Raw genomic sequence first — 15561 nt, 5'->3', positions numbered from 1 at the left:
GCCGTTTTCCAGCTTCGAAAAAATCTTCAACCGTAATGTACACGCGTAATCCTTTATATTTCCATTTAATGTGACGCAGAAACTTTCTCGTCAAAGACAGCCTGGTGGATAAAATGCTCGTGAAATTTACGTAAGGGTAAATCGTTATACCGTTTACCAATTATTTATATATCTTTGAAGCAAAAAGTAAAACGTTTTCTATTTTTCTTTTTTTTTTTTTTTTGCCAATATAAAATCTAGCACTTGTACAATTCAATTACCTGTTAATTAAATCATTCTCGTTCGACATTTATTTTGCAGACGTCGACACCAATTTTTCTTCGTCCATCGACAGAATCGTAATTAAACAATTTTCCGGAACGATAAAATTCTACGCTGACGTTATTCCAAACTCCATCGAATCTTCGTAAACGATTTCGAACTTTTGCCCGGCATTGTATCGCGAAATCGATTGTCCATGGAGGCGGATGGAAATTTCCATGGGGAAAAAAAGGAAGAAAAAAAAAAAAAAATCGGTGACATTGCAAAATTGTAACGTTCGTTCACTCGTATCGATGTTAATCCCGATCTATGTGTTGTTAAATGCGGAAAAATTCAGGGCGATAACGAAAAAGTATGGCGAGCGTGTCGAGCCAACACGATTTCCTCCACCGCGAAAACGTCAATAGCAAGTGTTGACCGAGTCGTGGAACGTTTCCACGCCGATACGAGCGAGTCGATCGCATTTGCTCGCCTGATATTTCCCCAGTGGTGCAACGTGATGCAGCCAACCCATTCACGAATCGAGCGCGTGGCGAAAGTATCGCGAGGGCTCTTCCTCGATCGAATTTAAACGCGATAACAAAGTGCAATCGAGTCGAGACGAGAAGGAAAGTGGCTCTGAATGAAGCCAAACGGACGGCTAATTGAACACCCGATAGTTTCTTCCCTCCTCACTATTTACAGTGGAAATATTTGGATTGAGAATTCTCCGTGTTGATCGATGATTAATTCTCCGACAGTACGTTTGGAAATTGTGGAATAATAGAGAGTGGGGAAGAGAGGGAACGCAGAGAAGTCTGGAACGTTTATATTGCATTTAGAGTACTTTCTTCGTTGGCCGAAGGGGAAATTCTGTTTCATCTCGTTCGAATTAAAATTTTGTACCAAATTGGGGAACGTATAAGGGGAATGTCGACTCGATTGTAAGAAGGAACAAAATTTCCAAAGGAATTAGAACAATCGGAAAGTCTGTTTTACGGGAGATAAGATCGTTTATCGTTCAACACGGTAATTGCCCTCTCTTCTGTGTCATTCCATCCTGACATCTCGAACGACCAATTTCGACCGCGTCGTCGTTTCCGACGAATTCACGCGCTTCGATTTTCGAAAGCGAAAAATCCGGACAATTATCGGCGTTCACGGTACGGAACTCCCCGACGCGGAGTTTCAATCCCAGCCGACACATACGAATCGCGATAATAGAAAATCATTTCGAACTTTCACTCCCTCCTCCCCTCCCTCATAATCCCCGCAAAATTCCCTCCCGGCTGGAGAAATCTTATCATCGACTCTGATTCTCAGAGAAACAAAACGAACGCAAAATAAAAACCCGTCTCCCCGGAGAAATTACCCAAAGTGGCCATTCGATGCACGTATTTCCATCGATAGAAAGGATAAACTCGAATCGAGAATTTCTGCTGCCGACTTCCCTTTCGATTAAATGGCGCAAACGGCGGCCCTCGAAGAAAGATGGTGGAAAAGTGGTGGTATAAAATATGGGAAAACTCTGGTTGGCCGAGCTCATTTAGTGTGCTCGTGGTTTCGAGTCTGTTGCGACGAAACGAGGATAATCCTCCGTGGCATCGAGGGGATCAAAGTGCGCGCGTTAAATCGGTGGCGTCACGAAAGACGGGAGAGGAGGGAGGGGGCTCGGCGAATTCTCTGCCAAACCGCTTTGAATACCCGGGACACGGGCCGTGTGCATTCGAACGCGTCAACGCAACATTCCAGAGACCGCCTCGCTAACAAGGACAGACACTTCGACCCATTGACGTCACGCCGCGTTTCTGATCGTTGCATCACGTTCCGTCCACACGCGTTTACGAGATACGCCGAACACCTGCGCAGGTTCGATTGCTTTTTTTTTGATATGTTGATCGCTTTCACGTTTCAGAGATTTTCAACGTGGATAATTAATCGTGCGTTGATTTCGTGCGAAACATTTTTCTTTGGTGATTTCGGGATGGAATATTTTTCACGGGATACAATGACGTTGAAAACGAAACGTGTAAAAGAAAGCCTTCGTGAAGGAAGCGTTTTTAAATTTTTAATTGCGCGTCGAGCGCAATTTTTTGTTTAAAAAAACGATTCTCGAAAACCACGTATACCATTTGTTCTTGCGAACGTGGATAGAGTTAAATGGAAAAAGGGGATTTTTTTTTAGGGAAATATTCCTCTTGAATTAAATATTTGTTTTCGGGTGGAGAGACTACAAGCGATAATACGACACGATTTGGAATTTGAACGAGGCGTGTTTAAGTCACGTAGGAAGCTCGAGAGAAAGAGAGAGAAACAGAGCAGTGTTTATGAAAATATCGTGAAAGAGATTTTACAATGATTCAATAGAGAGGCGCATAGGAAAAGAGAATGATTTCGTTTAAAAAAAATAAAAGAGAAGAAAGAGAAGAATGTAGATACTTGGAGTTGACTTTTCTCAGCCTTCTTAATGATCATTAGAGTGAGACAAGTGCAATGATATACTCGCTGGTTTATTACGCAAGGAACGGTGTCACGTTTGAAACAAGTCTTAAATTCGTCTTCTCGATGAGACTGTCTTCTCAGATAGTGCAAATATAGGATCATTTCCGACGCGTTTATCTACGTATATCTATATTGTTTCTTTACAAAGTTATTAACGTTATTAATTCATTGTAGATCGAACGCAACATTGTATTAATATTTTTTTCAATTTATACTTGTATTATTCGTTTAAAACTGGATCTCAAGGATTTTTTTATCGAAGGGGAGGAGTGAAGGTTTAAAGTATCTGAATGTTTAAAAAATGAAATGAATTATTTGTAACTGTGAATTAATTAAGAATTATTTATGACTGTTTCAGATATAAATGTTGAATATATCTTGTACGTTATTATCACAATGCACGAAATATAATATTATCACATATACACGAAAAATATTTTTAAAAAAGTCTTGTACCGTAATGGAAGTGTCTGAACAGTCCAAAATTACGTAAACATAAAATATGGTTTATTAAAATATCGTGTGTTACAGCGAATAAAATTTTTTTTTTTTTTTTTTGGAAAAAACTTGCAACTACAAATTCGTTCCATCTTCGTAATAAATGTAAAATAATTTTCACGTTAATAATATTTATTACTAATGTTCATATATATAATATCATATATATAATAAAATAATATTTACTATTAAATTAAATTATCTATCCGTTTAAAACTAATTTTTTTTAATAAATATTCGTAATAAAAAATCATTCGTAGTAAAAAATACAATAGCAGAATCGGACAACTTTATTTCCTTTTTCTCTTCGAAACCTTACTGGTCACTTCCGAGCGGATTTTCTTCACTTCCGGAAATGGCTCGTGAATAGGCTTTACTTTATGTTGTGGAAAACCTACGCGAACAAACGGATCGTTACCAATAGTAAAATTAGAGACTCGAGATTTGCACGCGACGCGATAAACGATCAGAAGAAGGAAAGACATCAAATGAAGAAATAACAACGAATGATCCAAAGTTTTCGGAATGAAAGTGAAATTTCTTTACGAAAGATCGAACGAGATGATTAACCTCGAATCCATTCCATAAATCTTCTCTATACTTATTACACCCGTATATGCGCTATATATTAATTAAACGAAAGTTTCATAAGTGGATCAAATTTTAATAATTCTACGTAGAACGTTCGGCGACAAAAACGTAAACTGGAAGAATATAATATTACTCGTGTTCGAGATGAAAAGCGAAGAATGTTTCATTTTTCGATTTTGCACTACAGAAAAGAGAGAGAGAGAGAGAGAGAAAACTGGAACTTGACGAAAATAAAGAAAACGCGAGAAACGTGGACGGTAATTACTTCTTTGGAATAATATTTCAATGGGGAAAAATATTGGAATGCTTTTTTTTTTTAAAAGCAGAGTTATGGTTTTGCAGAAGCGGGGAAAACGAAGGGGGAAATATATGTCTCGTTAGTGAAGAAATGGGAAAATTAGCTCTTTAATCAGCCCTATGAAAACCGATGGCACGAAAGAAGAAATCACCGATCTGAAAGGATGGTGGAACAAAGGCTACCAATTCCCTGGACGGGACGAAGGAAAAGCGAAGCACTTGGAATAAAGTCCCGGTTGAAAAGCGAGGGGAATTCTTCGGTGGTGGCTTTTCGCGTGGTAAAAAGCTTCAATGAAAGGTAAACAATTAAACTCGGCATCGGGCTGTGGAACGTGACGATGTCACAATCCACGGTGAATTAACCATGTAAGTAAACGCAATTAAACGGCTGTAAACACGGGACTCGAACTGCAACTCGTCGCCGCTAAGCCGATCTCTCTGAATTTGTGTACCCTCTCCTTCCATTTCCTTTTTCTTCCTCCTTCCATCTCTTTCCCCTCCCTTTTTCATCGTTCGCTCGTCCACTTATTTTCATCACGTCGTTTAATCTTTGTCCTTTTTTTTCCCCCCGCCTTTATCTCGTTAACGACTCTGACCGACGACCAATTATATCGGTCGCTCACGCGCACGCTGGCAGAATATATTAACCGGCCGAATGCAACAACCAGAAAAATGGCACTCGTTGTAACAAACGATTGCCCACTTCTGGCTGATTGCGGAGAATTCGATTTCGTACGTGCAACACCGATACAATTCGAAGTGTTTGAGTGGTTGTTGGGCGAGTAATAAACCAGATACTTTTGGTTTCGAGTGGGACAATCGAATTGGGAAAGTTCGAACGGTCAAAATTTCGGATTCCGCTCACGGAGGTGAATTTTTCGTTGAATTTCTGTATCTGTGAGATACGTTTGACGAAGATACGAAAAAATATAATTAGGAAATAAAGGTTGGGCAAAGATAAGTTGCATAAGAAAATTTCTTCTTCTATTTATGGAGATAAATAAATTTTTCATTAACATTAGAAATCGTTAGCCTCGTTTAATTTCAATTAAAAATGGAAATTTCAATTCCTCGTTTAATGGACCACGTTGTTAAAGAGGATTTTTTATACAGATAATTGTCATTTTCTAATTGACCAACTCACCTTTCATTAAAATCTTCATCTTCCTGTCGTTTTCTTCTAACTCGCGACCGTATAATGTCGGTGTCTTCTCGAATAAATAGCGAAAAGGAGCGGCAGGATCATCGTTATAAATATCTTTTAAAATAGACATTGCGCACTAAAACGCAAATTTCACATTTTTTATTATCGATGATCGTTCGATTTTTGGTATAGAATGTATCTTATGCAAAATTTGTATAAACCTGCAATATCTCGATATCGGACAATATGAAAAACGTCGACGAACTTTTTTCAGTATATTCACTTTCAGTATATTCATACATTTCATCATCGCTCGTGTTATTGGTTTTCTCGAAATCGACACTTTTCGGTTTCGCAATTCGATTCTCAGTCTCGGTCAACAAATTATAGAGGATAACTTCATCTACCACCACGTACAGGCTGTATAAAGGAAATTTCACATAAAATTAATATCGATAAAAATTTTCACGAGTCATCTTCGTTTCATTCGATCGAATTCATCCTCGTCTCAGATATCGCGATTCTTCTAAGAAAGATTCACTAAATTTTTATTACATAGCGTATGAGTTTGTCAATCGAACGAAGATGCTCGAATCCAACAAGTCGATTAAAATCAAATCAATGTGTTTACTGTGGATCGTATATCAATTCGAGGCCTCCTTTATAGCTGAGAAAGTTGTAAACGCCAACGTAGCTTTGGCTCGCGATCCGGCAATAAACTCTGAACGGTAACTCGTCGCAGGTCGTGGCCAGCTGTTCGAAAACGCGTCACGTAAAGGGTGAAATTTTATAAAACGTTTAATTCCCTCCGCGTGCTCATTTCCACTGAATTTTCTCAGTGACGAAGCGCAAGGCGAGTCGTGTTGAATTACGATAAAAAAAAAAAAAGAAAAGAAAGGAAAAAAGAGAAAAGAATGAAACCATTTAACGATTGATCGAGTTCAATCCAATTCTTCTCCATATAAATATATATTAAACACGATATGACTCGATTAATCGATTGATCGGTAATACGGTTAAATGTCAAGTTTATTGCGTTAAATTCGAATATCGATTATCACGGGAACGGTTGAACGGTGGAAAAAGAAGTAAAAGAAAAGAGAGAGATTTTTATCCACAATCGCGGAAGCTTTTGCATTGTGTGTCGATGTACACACGGATATTCCTTGTTATTTTTTCTTTTTTTAAATATTTTTATGCGTTCACTCGGGCGTAACGTCGAAATAAATCGTTGCCAGATCGGAAATTTTCCATTTATGAAACGGTTAGAAGGTATAATGAAAGCAGCTCGCTACCGCGAATTAATATTAAGTGGATTAAACATTGAATGCGCATTAAATTAAATTGCCTTCGATCAGTCGTGGATGTGAAATAATTCACGCCGCAGGAAATACCTTCGAAAACGGCCGTGTCGATAATATTCACGAACGGTTTATATTCAAAAATATAATCGAAGGTATCTTTCTTTCCATTTTTTCCCATCGCGCATCCATTTGAAATTCTATTGCTTTGCTTTATCGAACGAGGATTATAATTCTTCTTCCTAAATTCGACGCTTTGTCATTTCCATAATTATGAAGAAAGAAATACATTTTCTAATAAAATTCGATAAATTTAAAAAAAAAAAAATAAAACACGAAATATCGAATATACAGAACCGTTCAAGGTATCGAAGATATTTCAGCGTTGAATCGGAAATTAGAAGGTAGAAAATAATGAGATACGTCGTTGAAGAGATCGTGGATGGATGGGAACTCTTCGTTTTTCAAGGTTATGCTCGATTTCTGTATGGTTAAACTGGGATTTCGCACGATGGTCACATCAAGTTCGACAAGGCGACGTAGTACCATCATATCGATTTCAAATTTTATTTCTTTTCAAAAAAAAAATTTCTTTTCATAAAAATTTTAAATTATACATTTTTATAAAAAAATTTTTTTAAAAACTTTTTTTTTTTGCCCATAAGAGACATATCAAGAGCGTAAAAAATTGAATAAGAACGAAGTGAAATTGCATGCTTCGAGATTCGAGAACAGATATCGATTTTAACAATTCGTTCGAACGAATACGTATACATTTATATTTATATATAAATCGACGAATATTACGAGTAAAATCATTTTATCAAGAGGGATTTTTCGTTTGTTTCCCCCTTTTGTTGCTCGGTCCTCGCGGATTTTCGCAATTCGTATTCGTTGGCAATTTTATTCGTGGGGTAGAAAAATCTCAACACGAGGGAAGGGAAAAATACTCTGACCAAACGAAGGCCCATTGATTCCGCGTTACGATTTCGAAAGGGGTCGCGACAATCCCACATAACTCATGCCCTTTTTTCCCCCTCCCCCATCTTTTTCACGACCGTATATTCCATCATTGGTGACCATACAGAACCATTCTGGATGGAACTCGAACGTTTTATAGAACGGGTAACACGTCCCCTCCGGGGTAATCCGATCTTTTGATAAATCATCCACCGTTTCCTTCCAATCTTTTTCGAGGGAAGCTCGTCCCTCTCCCCTCCCCTCTTCCGTGTTACCTTCCACTCTGATCAAAAGGACATCCAAGTTACTTGGAGAAAAATTTCGCGAATCCGGTCGAATAATGCGAATTAATTGTCGTGCTCTGATCGAAATTTAGGACGGGAATTAGGAAACCCCCTTGGAAAATCCCTTAATTGCGCTCTATGTATTTTCCCAAGGTGTCTCTGTTTCTCGCGTTTCGAACGAGTTTTCGTACTTAACCAACTGGCTGGAACTAACACTGACTAACGGGGGACGTATATTCCTGCATACCCGTTGAGGCTGTTGGCTGGGAAGAAACACAAGATTATGTAAACTGGGAAAGAGACTGGGAAATTCAATTTAAAGAATTCCTTAAGCAAGTCTCGAAACGGCGGTTCATTTCGACGTTGTTCCCTTGCCCTACTTATAGAATCGGGCACGACGAAAACCGTGGAAACAATTCGATATCGCCAGTTCTTTTGACTTTATCTCATTACCGGAGGATAGCCGTACAGCCTCGAATTCTTATCTCCTCTTTCAAGTTTATGGAAGTTGTAAGAGGCGTTATTAAAAAATGAAACTTTATCGAGTCAAGATAAATCCTACTATCTCCAGCTCTCTAAGAATTTCTCTCTCTCTCTCGCTAAATTTTACGAGATAAATTCGAAATATAATATCATTTATAAATAACCGAATCTTTAAAATAGTAAGTAACTCAGAAGGTTCTTTTAGATTACTTTTTTTCTTTTCTAGAAAAGATCCATAGGTATCGAAAGAAACTTTCCAACTTTTTCATAAAAGGATTAATACCAATCGAGAGCATCTCTCTTCCTCAAACAAAAAAAAAAAATTCCAAGATCGTCTTAATTTCAAGTTTCCCCATTTTCCATAAACCCTTCACTCGCCTCTCGACCAATTGATCCGGCACCTGAGCTCAAGGGGTACGGAAGTTCTAGACCCTCGAATGAATATCCCGAGGACCGTCGTCGATGACCCCCTTTTTCGATCCCATACATATTCGAGTGGTGTCCTTGATCCACCGAAACCGTGGTTTTTGTCATGGAAATGTCCCCTCCCGATTTTCCCGTGTATAAACGCGTCCCTAAAGAAAGAGAGAAGCAGTATGCTGTTCCCTCTTCGTCGAAACGCCGATCTCTTAACATTTAATCGAGGCGATCACGGCAACGCGTAAACCGTTTGGTAAATAATTGTCGCGGCAATTCACCCTCCGTGGGTGTCGCTATCGCTGGCGAACGGGTTGTTGCTTCCTGTTCCCGTGGAAAATTGAAAATTAAAACAGGCAGGGAGTCGAAGATGGCTTGCCTCGGTGTCGAGAAAGATTCCTTCCCTCCCTCTCTCTGTTTCTAGGGAAAATTACTTACTGGGATGGAGGATGGAGGATGAGATATCTAATGTAATTCCTCTCTTTGCGAAATGAATCGAAATTCACACATCGTGGAAATTGTAATTGTAATTTTAATCCGAAGATAATCTTTCGGCAATGATTTTATCGTTATTTTATTACAAAGACTATTAAAAAGTAATATTTAGTGATATGCGTTGGCAAGTATCGATAGAAAGTTTCATCGGTTCTGTTTTTTTAATTTAATTTCTCGCAAAATCTTCGGATTTGTGGACTTCTTAGCCAGGTTCAAAGTTTTCAATTTTTTTTTTTTTTGATATTATTGGTACAAAACTTGTTAGAGAAGGAAAAGAAAATCGTTTTGAAAGGGATGAACAGCGGGAAAGTTTCGTTTTCATTGGCCTTGAAGCATACAAATTAATCGAACTGGTTAAAAAGAAAGAAGGAGCATCGAGGATACTTTTTCTTCGTTCAATTAAATTGTAAATTATCCCTGGCGAACAAACGTTTTATTCCAGTTTTTATTTTTACGTATTTCTCTTGCAAAAGAATTTCAATTTTCTCGAACAAACGGTGAAACATGTTCGCTCCAGTTTTCGTTGCTAATTTTTCTCAGACTGCGTTTCCAGACTCAACGAATTGTGAAAAAAATCTTTCCATCCCGGAGAAGAAGATGTTGCTTTTGTATGCTTCTATCAACAAATACCATTGCGATATTCTTTTATCGCGTCATTTCCGATAAAATTATTGGAAAAACATATTTTATATAACCAGAACTGATACGATTTACACATTGTGTTTTACAATTTATCATTTTCGTTCCCGTTCATATTGCGAAATCGACTTAAAAAGTGAAACATAATATCTATATAATTGCTTTGAGAAAATTTTTAACGTAAAATTTCTGAAGACTCTTGTATCGTTTTTTGTCTCGTTAAATTTACCGACCAGCTGCAGAGAAAACCATTTTTCAACGGACTTGCGAATATTTATTCAATCGTACAATAATATCGATCCCGTAACGGCGTGCTCTCGTTATTTCACAACTTCTCAACAATTTTCCAATTCGCGAAAATCGATGCGCGCCGTGGAAATAAAACTCGGAACAATGTTCAACCTTACCATCCTGCAGAAATTATCGAATGCGTCCGTTAATATGATGATCTTTCTCGCAATTTTACCAGGAAAATTTCACGCTCATTAAAAATATTATTTTGCGAATACTTCTCTTCCAACTTGGAAAGTTCGTTCCAAAAGGAGCACGTAAAACTTCGATAAACTTCAACATATTTTTCGAGGCTTCAAGGATAAATGGATTCTTAGGAATTCTGTTGAATTTATCTCGCCAAACACTTGAAAGAATCGCGGAAAATTGGCGGAGAAACGGGCTCGAGCAGTCCTTTGTACGAAAAGAAATATTTTTCTCGACAACGGGTGCCGATCCAGCAGCTGAACGTGCTCGTCACTTCCACTCAACAAGAGCCTTAATTACTCCCGCTGCAAATATTTGCATTTCAAGTGGCTTTCGCTTGCCTGCATAATGTTTGACACAGTTGCAGCAACGGAGATGGGCCTGTCTGCTCGAGAATGCCTCCAAGTGCCACGAGTGGCCACTTTGTAACCGCATCACGCACGTGGTCGCCGAAAAAAAAAGAAAGAAAGAAAGAAAGAAAGAAAGAAAATACGTACAACGACGTATCGGAGCGAGACGAAATTTTTTTCGCCGCAGAAAAAAAGAGAATCTCATCACAGATTTCCACTACGTTGGCGACTTTTCGATAATCCAAGCTCGCCTGTACGTAAGCTCGTTTCGTTGTCCCTGTAATTTTGTCCCTGAAATGTTTTCAATCTTCGTGATATGACTTCTCTCGAATCTGTTCGAAGCAGCATGAAATCCCTTGGAATAATTTCCAAGGGAAACGAATTCGCTTTTGACGAGTTCCGATGGTATAAAGTACGATCGAAACGGCATTTCAACTTCTTAGAGATTTCCATAGAGACGTATATTCGTTCCAACCGTGGCGGCACATTCCCTCGTGGAACTGGAGCGCTGGCTGCGATTAAACTTACAAACTCTGTCCCATGCCCGTTGTTATCAATCGAGTCGGATCTTTGTCTTTTCACACGGTCGTGCGTCCAAGTATTTTATGATAATAGATATATCTCGACTGAAAGTAGGGCGAAATTCGGAAAACAGGCGTTATCGGTATCACCCGTCCCATTTGTAATGACTGTATATCTGTCTATCGACCCGCGTTTCGCGATAAAACGCACTTGGATCCACCATTCGCTACATGCCCAAATCGGTGTTGGATTAAATTAATTTATTGGAAATCGTGTATATCTTCTATATGGCGTAAATCGAGCAGAAAGCTTCGAACATGAGGAAATTTGTTTAAAACATCGAATCGATGAAATAAATTTAAAATCGAACTTTGAGTTTCGTCTTAAAACTGCCGATGCGACGTTCGTCGCATCGTTCGAGGAAATGGAAAGGGGCACATTTTTTGCTCGCAGGGATGAAAACTCTGGTCGCGATCAGTCGAGGACATGGTGTCGAGCAAATATCGCCGCAACAACTTTTGAAAAAAATTTATTCCGCGCTTGGAAAGGGTTTTTTTTATACATATACGGCCAGCTTTCACGAGCAATTTCCCGTGAGCGAATAACTGCGTATATCCCATAGGTGTGGGCTCTAACGTTGTTTTAACGACGCGCCGCTGTCAGGAGAGTTATGCGGACCAACGATGGGAAACAAGATTTTCGTTCGATGATATAAAAATAAAACTGCGTGGAACATTGGCGATATTTCTTTCGCAATCCTCCTTTTGTAAAATAACGCTCAATATCTGAACGAAAGATCGATTAAATTACAATCCTTTCAAAACTTATTCAATTACGTTTCAAAATATGGTAAATTTTAGTGCGAAATACATGGGGGGAAAAGTATAAAGTTTTGAAAGAAAAGATGTTGAAGCGATAGCAGAATGTGCAATCTTTAAAACGCGCTTTGTTTCATTTTAATATCTCAATTGGTTGCCGAGATATAACGTTTTAAAGTTACGGCAACGAAACGGCGATTCTGCAATTCTGGAATGCAGAATGGTGACCTACTTTTTTTTTCTTATTCATGCGTGCGCCTTTCCAGGAATCTCCAGGAAAAAAAAACTGCTTACTCGCGTCTGTCACTGACCAGCGCACGTGGCGCTAAGTTGAGATAGGTGAGAACAGGCCTAACGAGCGAGAGGACCGAGTGTGCGATAGAAACGGCGACAGAAAAAAGAGAGAAAATTAGGTTTATCTTCGAACGATGATATCTCGGAAACGAGAAGTCGTATCGAGATCAAACAAAAAGTGTTTTAAAGGGGAAGAATTGGCGCTTCCAACGATCTCAATTTGATCGATAAAATGTGGCTAGATTCGAAGTTACAGTAGTTTAAAGTTTTGGTAATTTTAATAGGATTTGTTGCAATGTTTAATTATTCTTTTACGAATATAATTTTGATCGAAATAATGATATTTGGCGTAACGAATGATATAGAAACAATTATTTTTAGAAATAATATTGTGAGAATTCTTCGAGTTTCCGAGCAAACAATTTCGATTTCGATAAGAAATTTAAGCTTTTCCCGTACAATTCGAAGGGACGAAACGACAGTTTGATACGACAGATAGGAGCCAAGAGAAGTGATCTTTGTATCGAATTGTCATTTAATATCACATTCGTGACAAGACGGAAAATAGAATTTCATTCTCAGAGCAATCATGAATAGCAGAAAATAAATTTGCAAAGAAGTAATCTGAGAGACGAGAACTTTGCTAATAAAATGATAAAAATAGACTCGGATGGAAAAGTCAGACGAAAGATACGATTTTATTAACCATATCATTCAGTCATATAATTTTGTTAGAATTAACATCCGCTCTCTCTCTCGTCTCGAAACTTTTCGTATCTCTGTCTAGCATATTTCACTGAATAATTTCTAGATTTATGAGTGATATTTCCTTTTAAAAAGACACTCGTAAAGTAAATCCTAGTCATTTGGAAAATGAGTTGGAAGAATATATCGAGATCTAAAGTTTAATATTTTGATAAATTTTTTGGAAAACTTTTTAATTTTACCTTTAAAATTCTAAATAAGTTAAGGAAATAGTTATATGTAAAAAAATTTTGTACAAGAATTTTCATATTTTCATATATACTTTTACGTAATTATCACGATCGATCTTTTCTTCTCTGCTCGGTTTCTTATCAAGCAAGCTAACTATCATCTAGATAGAGCTTTAAAAACAAACAAAGAGCAATGTATAACAGGGGATCATCTGTTGCACGCGAAGGATTAATTTCCAGTGGCGACAACAAGATCTTGTTTGCAATTTCTTGCCCCTCGGGTATTAGTTCGACGAAATCTTCAGGTCTGAAATTTCGCCCCGGTTTAATTCGCATACGTACACAAGCACAGGTATATCTATGACACGCGGGCCTTGTGACTCCAGGGAATCCCAACTTCCTTATTTCCTTATCTACATACACATAAATCCTCCGGAACTGACAATACGACAAATTTATAATAAAATGTTTTCCCCGATAACAATACTCCTTTACTTTTTCCATTTAACAATATTTCCCTTTACCTGACACCATAATATCGAATACATCAGTGAAAATGTAAATGTAAAAGGAAAAGAAATTTTTTATCCAAAACTTAAACGACAAAATTATAAATATATTTCGATCAAGGCATCGATAGAAAAACGCGAAGAATTTAAATTCAAAGTAATATTCAATTTAAAATTCCTCCCCTTTCGTGTCAAGAAAGTTTCCATTCTCTAAATTATTCCAAATGTTTCACAACAATATTGGCCGATATAAAAGCGTGATGAAACGACGCAAGTTTGTCAGCATGGAAAGTGAGGAATCCCGAGTATCAAAATTTAATAACCGACCTCCCCCTTGAGATCCTCTGAGCGAAAGCTCGACACCGCAGTTCAACCCTTCGAGGGGTTACCTCATGGAACTTTCAGAATTAATCCGAGTTAACTCGGAAACGACTCTGTTTCTGCTTAGACGAACTTGAAATGCCGTCACCGCCGTGCTATCTGACCCCAAGGCTCTCCAGCATTTCCAGGGCAAGCCGCCCCAGTCCCCTCCCTTCTTCTCTGTTTCTTTTTTCTTTTTTTTACCTCATTTAAGGTCACCGTCCCGCGAGTAAGTTACGCCGGACCTCGTTCAAACTTTCTTGAAAAATCGGCGAGTCGAAATTAATTAGCAACAGGGACAACGATCACGGATGCCGGGCCTCCTTTCGCTCGCAATCGAAATTTATTTGCAACTTCTCTCCGAAGTATTTCCTCTCCTCGGAGAGGTTGAAAGAAATTAGCGGAGAAAGTTTTAGCCAACACAGCGAGGTGGTTGAGGTAAAAGAAATAGGTAATTGTAGACCAGAAGCAACCGGTAATTTGCTGGTCAAGATTTTTGCTTTGATCAAATAAAATTGAACTCCGTTGAATTTACCTTTTAGTCGCTTTGGATCGAAGCTTTGATGCCGGTTCGTAAAGCGGGTTTCAATTTTAATACATTCGTAAAGAAATTGAATAACAAAATTTCTTTGGCGATTGATGTCCCTTTTCAAAAAACTTTTAAAATTCGAAGGATTCGTAATAGTGAGGGAGAGATTAGTGCATCATGCGAATTCCGGATAGAGAAAAAAGGGGGAGAGAGGGAGTGGAAGAAAGAGAAAAAGAAAAAAGGGGAAATGAAAATTTGATCGAAGGATGGGAGACTCACCTTGACCCAGAATTTCTGTTTAAGTTTCCACGGTTATTCAATCACTCTCCGTTCTGGACTTCCTCTTCTGTTTCCACCTTGAATCGCGTTGTCCCCAAGGGTGTTCAGCTACTTCCTGCAAAAGTCGAACGCAAATCCCTATCAATCTCCGCGGCATAAACGAGAATCCCGCGTTTTAAATGAGAACCAGGGACGCGATATTGCCGATGGCTTTTTAAACGCAGTCATTCAGTGGTTCACCCACACTCGAGTATAATCGTCCCCCCTGCTCTTTATCTAATTAATCTGTCCCTTTAAAAGGAACATTAAACACTATATCCTTTCATAATAAAGTGGGCAAATTTTATCTTACAATTTAATGACGATATTTTTTCCATTTCTTTTTTTCTTTTTTTTCTTCAATTACTTAACAATAATTATTCCCGTCGAGTAATTTTCCTTGTTTAGTTTCTGTATATGATATCAACACTCGTTATTCTAAACCAAGATAATCGTTTAAAATAAATTAACGTTATTTATTCTACGATAAGTATAATAATATTTTCATGCGCATTATCATAAATTATAATGTTTATCGGTGATAATTGTCGCGTATTTATTATAATTATTCATTGGAAATATCATTACGATTATTTAC

The 15561-nt window shown here is 38.0% G+C and overlaps 2 protein-coding genes across 6 annotated transcripts in view; one reads left to right on the top strand and one right to left on the bottom strand.

Moving 5' to 3' along the window:
- LOC108000195 (uncharacterized) overlaps positions 1-15561 on the top strand; it is a 149612-nt gene that overhangs the window by 57902 nt on the left and 76149 nt on the right. The gene's annotated exons all lie outside the window — the stretch shown is intronic.
- LOC107996214 (uncharacterized) overlaps positions 1-15561 on the bottom strand; it is a 133730-nt gene that overhangs the window by 55435 nt on the left and 62734 nt on the right. Inside the window, exon 3 of one of the 3 annotated variants that reach the window (XM_062083831.1) lies at positions 14925-15039. The exons of 1 other annotated variant lie outside the window; for it this stretch is intronic. The gene's annotated coding sequence lies outside the window, so the exon portion shown is untranslated. Of the gene's footprint in view, positions 1-14924; positions 15416-15561 lie in introns of those variants that run through there. One more of the 3 variants, XM_017054164.3, reaches the window with a different exon arrangement.

Source organism: Apis cerana, linkage group LG13 (genome assembly GCF_029169275.1).
Source record: "Apis cerana isolate GH-2021 linkage group LG13, AcerK_1.0, whole genome shotgun sequence".
Taxonomy (NCBI): Eukaryota; Metazoa; Arthropoda; class Insecta; order Hymenoptera; family Apidae; genus Apis; species Apis cerana.
The sequence above is the reverse complement of the archived record's forward strand: the minus strand, read 5'-3'. Positions and strand labels throughout refer to the sequence as shown.